The sequence below is a fragment of the Chrysochloris asiatica genome, unplaced genomic scaffold, assembly GCF_000296735.1.
Source record: "Chrysochloris asiatica unplaced genomic scaffold, ChrAsi1.0 scaffold00002, whole genome shotgun sequence".
Taxonomy (NCBI): Eukaryota; Metazoa; Chordata; class Mammalia; order Afrosoricida; family Chrysochloridae; genus Chrysochloris; species Chrysochloris asiatica.
The window spans coordinates 50,612,487-50,620,092 of record NW_006408520.1 but is presented as its reverse complement, the minus strand read 5'-3'; positions in this window follow the sequence as shown (position 1 = coordinate 50,620,092).

Here is a 7,606-nt window from a genome sequence, read left to right as displayed (position 1 = left end):
GGCTTGGTATTTCATGGAACTCTGGTAGCGTAGTAGTTACGAATCGGGCTGCAAACCACAGGTCAGCAGTTCGAAACTACCAGATGCCCGGTGGGAGAAAGATGAGGCTTTCTGCTCCTGTAAAGATTTACAGCCTCGGAAACCCTGTACAGGGTCGCTATGAGTTGGAACTGACTCCACGGCACATGACTACAAGGATCTTACATGGTACCTAGTAAATAGTAGTCAATAGATACTTGATCAGAAAAATAAATGAATTTATTAATATTATCTTTCTATTCCATCAGAGTCCTGATGTGGCACTGTAGGATAAGCACTATGCTATTAACTGCAAGGTCAGCAGTTCAAACTCACTAGCTGCTCCTCGGAAATCCTATACAGAGTCGATATGAGTTATAATTAACTCTACAGCACTTAACAACAACAACAGGATGCTATAGCATTTCATATATATTTACTGGGTTCCCTGAGCTAATTGGATACCCTAAAAAGTACAAAACTCACTTAAAATTCATTATCTTTTTATGATTCATTATTTATTTTTATATGGTTTTATCTCATTAAATCGAATTGCCACATTACTCTCTAACCAACATATGACAGTCTTGTTGTTGTTAAGTGCTGTTGAATTGGTTCTGATTCATAGTGACTCTGTGTAGGGTTTCTTAGGAGGAGCTGGTGGGTTTGAACTGCTGATCATACAGTAAGCAGTCCAGTGCTTCTCCTACAACATATGACAGCAAGGAAAAGTAATTAATGTTTATTAAGGACTCACTGGTGTGACACTGCAGAATAAATCCTGGGGTGCTAACCACATGGTCAGTGGTTCAAACCCACTAGCTGCTCCTTGGAAGCCCTATACAGGAACTGACTCAACAACACTTGACAATAACAACAGGACTAACATGTAACATATGCTTCATATGCATTGCTTCCTATATTTTCAATACACTCTGATAAAGTAGACTTAATTAATCTCCTGTTTATAGAGAAAGAAGCATAGGCTTAAAGAGGTTAATTAATTTGTCTAAATTTGCATAACCAGTAAATAGCACTCATTCAAACCCTAACCATTTTAACTTCAAAGTTCACTGTTTCCACTATATCAAACTTCCAAATGGAAACACATTCAGACTACAAAAGTGAACATCTATCTGTGAGAAGAAAAACAAGCTTCCAGTGTGTCTGCTTATACAAATGTGTGTTTTCATGATGATAAATAATTCCAACAAAGGAGAAAAATGCCAATTGAGTCCAAAACATAAAATCTTTTTTATTTAGAGAATTTATTTTATAATTATAAACTAAGGAATTTTTTTAAAGGATCATTTTTATTACAGATGTTTATTCCTTTCATGAGTTTTAGCTTAAATTATCCTTAGTTAGACCAAGCATAATGAAAATTTCATTCAAAAATAGTCACAGATGGAAGCAAAACACAGAAAAGAGAATTAGAGAGACTCTAAGCAGCATCCTGATGTCCACCAGGAAAGACATGAAAAGCAAACCTCCCTTGATGAATGCCAGTTTCCTGGAAGGGGGTAATTATGCTCTTCTCTTCCAGAAAGTGACTTAGGAAAGCCAGCATGACCTTTGTGTAAGTCTCCTGTGAATAAACTCTGGAAGATTTCCGTGGAAGTGTAATCCTATATGAAATTGAACATTCCTGCAGCAATTATATTGATTGTGAATTTAAATCTTAACGGAAAGAGTCCTATATTGGTAAGTGCTGTAAACATCATTGGTGTTTTAACCACTCCTATCACCTACATATATATTTAGCACATATGATTGAATGAATAATTATTGAAGTTAAAACTAAAGACCTCTGTCTTTGTGGGTAGGTCTATATATGTCTCTATTAGTAAAGAAAGAAAAACCTCATTTTTTAACTGGTTTGATATGGAAAACTTCCTAAAATAGACATGCGTTGAATTAAAGAGGAAATCATCCATAAAGTTTATCTTTTAAAAAATGGAATTGAATCAGTTTGATAAAATCTCGCACAGCTTCAAATCCAAAGTGCTTCAATAACCCAGCCGAAGTAAGTGCCTAAGTGGTGGAAATCTCTTTAAGTGAGACCCTGCCAAGAGCAGGCATTAAACCATGAACATTTTGATCTGAATCATAACCTACCAAAAACTGGCTTAGGTTTTCTTTTCATTTTTCAGTCTTCTTCATCCTAAGTGAAGTTTGTAACAAGTAATTCCCTTTAATAAAAGAGATTATAAGCAACGGCAAATACCTGTGTCTTAGTCTGAGAGATACTAAAAGGTCCATATGTTCCCAAAATATATTATTCTTTTCATGTACATACTGAGGAAATTCATCAGTAATGTTACTAATTCTTTGGACTAATGTACTGGTTAATTATCAATATATGAGGGGGTTTCAATATTTGTGGAAAAATGGAATTAAAATATAATGCAATAGAGAGGTGGCAAGATGGAAATATAGGCAGAAAGACGTTATGGACCCTCTACAACAAAAACTGGAAAACCAAATGAAACAGATGCAGCTAATAGTCCTAGAACTCTGAGCTTCTGATGAAGGAATAGGGAAGTGGATTGAATGCTTACTAGGAGAGAGAGCTGAACAAACACAGCAAAAAGAGCAAGAATTGGTGACCTATACTGGTGACCAGATGGACACAGTCATCTTGAGCTTTTGTGAGCAGCATCAGAGACAAGAAAACACATTGGTGTTGCAGAAACATATCTGTGGCTCACAGGGATGAAGGTGCAATATTTTTCTTGTTCTCCACACTCCCCTGGTAACCAGAGTTGAAGTTAACCCTCCCACACATACACTGCACCCCATGAAAGCTCCTACTCTCCTGGAGGTCTGAGCTGCACAGAGGTGAACACCATGGTTGTCGATCCCCATTAAAGGAAGCGAGAGCTGCCTGTATTGAACCCATTCATGAGGCCTTGTTCCAAATCTGCAGAATCAATTGTGCAGAATCAGACTAGGCCTCACTAAGAGAAGAAGCTGAACAGACTTGTAGAAGAGAAAAAAAGAAAGAAAGAGAGAGAGAGAGAGAGAGAGAGAGAGAGAGAGAGAGAGAGAGAGAGAGAAAGAAAGAAAGAAAGAAAGAAAGAAAGAAAGAAAGAAAGAAAGAAAGAAAGAAAGAAAGAAAGAAAGAAAAGCTATCCACAGCAGTGTGGCCAAGAAGGCAATAAGGTGGAGAGAAAGGGGAGAAATATATATATTTTTTCTTATACCCCACATTACCCTCATCACCAGATGTGTGACTAGCCCCCATCTGTGTACATGCCCAGTGAAGTTCCTGCCATCTGGACTGTTGAAGTCACATCAAAATGTATGGGGAGCTAGCAGCACCAACCCCAGTACCAGGAATCTGGTGTGGCCTATTCCAAACCTTCAGAGACCGTTCTGGTCAACTCTGGACTAGAAGAACTTCTCATACTCAGCTTCCCTTTGGGACAGAAATGCCCTGATAACCCAGTTACTTTGGGGCCTACACAAATTACTTACAGATTGAGTGCTCAGAACAGACAGCAACTAGCCCTACAGGAACTCCATCTAGGGTTTAGTGCTACCGTCTCATCCCTTACCCACTCACGATGCTAGGTCCATGGCTGGCAGGAGACCCTAGAATTTTCTTCTGTCTGGGTCTGGCATCTACCCTGGGATTTTTCCTTTCATCATTTTTATTGCCTTGGGTTTTTGTTTGTTTTCCTTTCATCATTTATTGTTTATTCTTTATCCCTTGCCTTTGTCTCTCTTTCTTTCTCTTCTTTCTATCTCCCCTTTCGTTTTTTCTTCTTTTTTTCTTTCTGCTTCTCTTTCTCAACTGTTGCGGCTTGTTTCTTTCTTCATATATCTATCTACATCTATGTTTATACACACACACATATATATATGAAGTCCTGGTGTGGTACTGTGTGTTAATGTGCTGGACTGAAAAGTCAGTTTATACCACAAGGGTGGCGGTTCAAGCTCACCAGCTGCTCTTTGGAAACCCTATACAGGGTTGCTGTGGATCGGAATCAACTCAATGGCACTAAACATAAAACACACAGATACATATGCTGCTGCTATTGTTTTTAAGTGCCTTTGAGCTGATTTTGACTCTTAGCTGCCCCATATAGGGTTTTCAAGGAGCAACTGGTGGATTGGAACTACCGACCTTGTGGCTGACAGTCTAGTGCTGATTCTACATATGAACTCCTGGTGTGGAGTCCTAGTGTGATGCTGCAGGTTAATGCACTAGACTGCAAGGTTGTTTTAAACCACAAAGTAGGTGTTTCAGGCTCACAAATTGCTCCTTGGAAACCCTATGGAGGGTAGCTATGGGATGGAACCAACTTGACAGCACTTAACAACAACAACAACAACAATACAAGGAAGACCAGTTAACACAGCTATTATTCAAATGTACTCACCAACCACTACAGCCAGTGATGATGAAATTGCAGAAATCTACCAACTTTTTCAGTCTGAAATTGATCAAGCATATAATCAAGATGTATTGACAGTTACTGGTGATTTGGAATACAAAGTTAGGAAACAAAAAGGAAGGATCACTAATTGAAAAATATGGTTGTAATGATAGAAATTATGCTGAAGGTCACATGACAGAATTTTATAAGACTAATGACTTGTTCATTGCAAATACATTTTATAAACAGCATGAAAGACTACTATATACATGGACCACACATCAGATGGAATGCACAGAAATCAAATTGACTATACTGTGGAAAGAGACAAGTGGAAAACCTCAATATCATCAGTTAGAACAAGGCTAGGGGCAGACTAGAACAGACCATAAATTGCTCGTATGCAACTTCAGGTTGAAGGTTAAGAAAATTAAAACAAATAGACAAGAGCCAAAATATGACCTAGAACATATCCCACCTGAATATAGAGATCATCTGAAGAACAGATTTGATACATCAGACAATAATGACCAAAGACCAGAAGAGTTGTGAGATGACATCATGAACAGCATACAGGAAAAAAAAAAAAAAAAAAAAAGTTCATTAAGAAGACAACAAAGACGGAAAAGACTAAAATGGATGTCAGAAAAGACTATGAATCTTGTTCTCCAGCCTAGAGATGCTAACACACACAAAAAAAAGAAATGAGGGAGTAAAAGAACTGAACAGAAATTTTAAAGGGCAACTCAAGAAGACTGAAATGTGCAAAGACTGGACTTAGAAAACCAAAAGGGAAAAACACTCTCAGCATTTCTCAAGCTGAGGGAACTGCAGAAAAAATTCAAGACTTGACTTGCAATATTGAAGGAGTCTATGGATAAAATATTGAATGCTGCAGAAAGCATCAGAAGAAGATGGAAGGAATACACAGAGTCACTGTACCAAAAATAAATGGGAAATGTTCAATTGTTTCAAGAGGCAACATATGATTAAGAGTCAATAATACTGAAGGAAGAAGTCCAAGGTACACTGAAAACATTGGCAAAGAATGAGGCACCAGAAATTCATGGAATACAAATTGAAATCTTAACAAATTAAGGCAGCCCTGGAGGCACACACACATATATGTACAGCTGCATAGACAACTGATTGGAAGAAATCCCTATTCCAAAACCCATTCCAATGAGAAGTGGCCTATCGAAATGTGGAAATCATCATACAGTATCATTAATTTGCACACTAGTAAAATTTTCCTTAAAGTAATTCAAAAACTGCTGCAACAATACATTGACAAGAACTGCTAAAGGTTAAAGCCAGATTCAGATAAGGATGTGGAACGAGGTGTATCACTCTTTCAGTCTGATGAATCTTGGCTGGAAGCAAAGAATACCAGAAAGATGCTTGTTGTTAAGTGCCGTCGAGTCGGTTCCGACCCATAGCAACCCTGTACAGAGTTTCCGAGGGTGTAAATCTTTACGGGAGTAGAAAGCCTCATCTTTCTCCCGCAGAGCGGCTAGTAGTTTCGAACCGCTGACCTAAAGGTTCGCAGCCAGATTCGTAACCACTACACTACCAGATCTCCTTAGATAGATGCTTACCTTGTTCTTTATTGACTATGCAAATGATTTCATTTGTGTGGATCACTGAGGAAAGTAAGTATTGTGGAACACTTAATTGTGCTCATGAAGAACCTCTACATAAATGATGAGGCAGTTATTCTAACAGAATAAAGGAAAATTGAATGGTTTAAAATTAGGAATGGTGTGCATCAGGGTTGTATTCTTTTGCCATGCTTACTCAAATTGTATGCTGAGCACATAATCTGAGAAGCTGGCTTATATCAAGAAGATTGTGACGTCAGGATTGGAGGAAGACAAACAACCTACAGTAGGCAAATGATAAAACCTTGTCTGATGAAAGAAAGTGAAGAGGACTTAAAATACTTACCGATTTAGATGAAAGACCACAGCCTTTGAATTGAGTTGCACCTCCATGTAAAGAAAACAAAAATCAACTACTGAACCAATAAATAGCATCAAGATAAATGGAGAAAAGTCTGAAATTGTCAAAGATTTCATTTTGTTTGGATCAACTATCAATACAATGGGAGCAGCAGTCAAGAAATTAAATGATGTAGTGCATTAGGCAAATCTGCTGCACAAGACCTCTTTAAAGTGTTAGACAGTAAAGATGCCAATCTGAGAACTAAGGTGCACCTGACTCAAGTCATGGCATTTTCAATAGACTCATATGCATGTGAAAGTTGAACAGTCAATAAGAATGACCATAGATGAATTGATGCATCTGATTTATGGTGTTGGAGGAAAATATTAAAAGCATCATGGACTGCCCAAAGAACAAACAAATCTGTGTTGGAAGATGTAAAGAATGCTCCTTAGGAGTGAGAATGATCAGACTTCAGCTCTAATACTTTGCACATATTATCAGGAGGGACTAGACCCTGGAGAAGGACATGATGCTTGGTGAAGTGGACAGTCAGCAAAAAAAGGGAGGATTCCCAACAAGATGGATTTGCATAGTGGCAGCATCAATGGGCTCAAGAGTAGCTCATCGGTGCAGTAATGGGAATGGTTTGTTCTGTTGTGCATAAGATCGTTATGAGTTGGTTCCAACTTGACAGCACCAAACAACAGCAACACAAAGTAAAACATACCTACAAGAGTGGAAATAGGAAACCAGAGATACCAGTTTATAATGAGGACAACTTGGCCCAGGATCGGACATTGTTTCATTCTGCTGTGCATGGGGTCACTATGAGTCAGTTCTGACTCGATGGTACCTGACAACAACAACAATGTAAAAAGAGGGAAAATTATAGTTACAGAATTCCAGACGGTGAGAAAGTCAAGTAAATTTCAAGATACCACAGACTGTTTTAAACTGGGTAAGAAATTAATAAATTGCAGGGCAAACTAAAAAATATTAATACACTTTCACATCAAATCAAGAAAAGGGAAACTCATGATGATTCTGTAAACATTAAAACAGCAACAGTGTAGAAATTTACAAGACAATGCACAAATGAAATGAACACAACATAGAATAATATGAGGAACAAAGAAAATAGCAGCACCACAAAAAAAAAAAAAAAAAAAAAAAAACATAGCAAAATGACTGCAATCAGTTCATACTTATCAATCATTACACTAAAAAAACAATGAATTAAATGCACTAGTCAA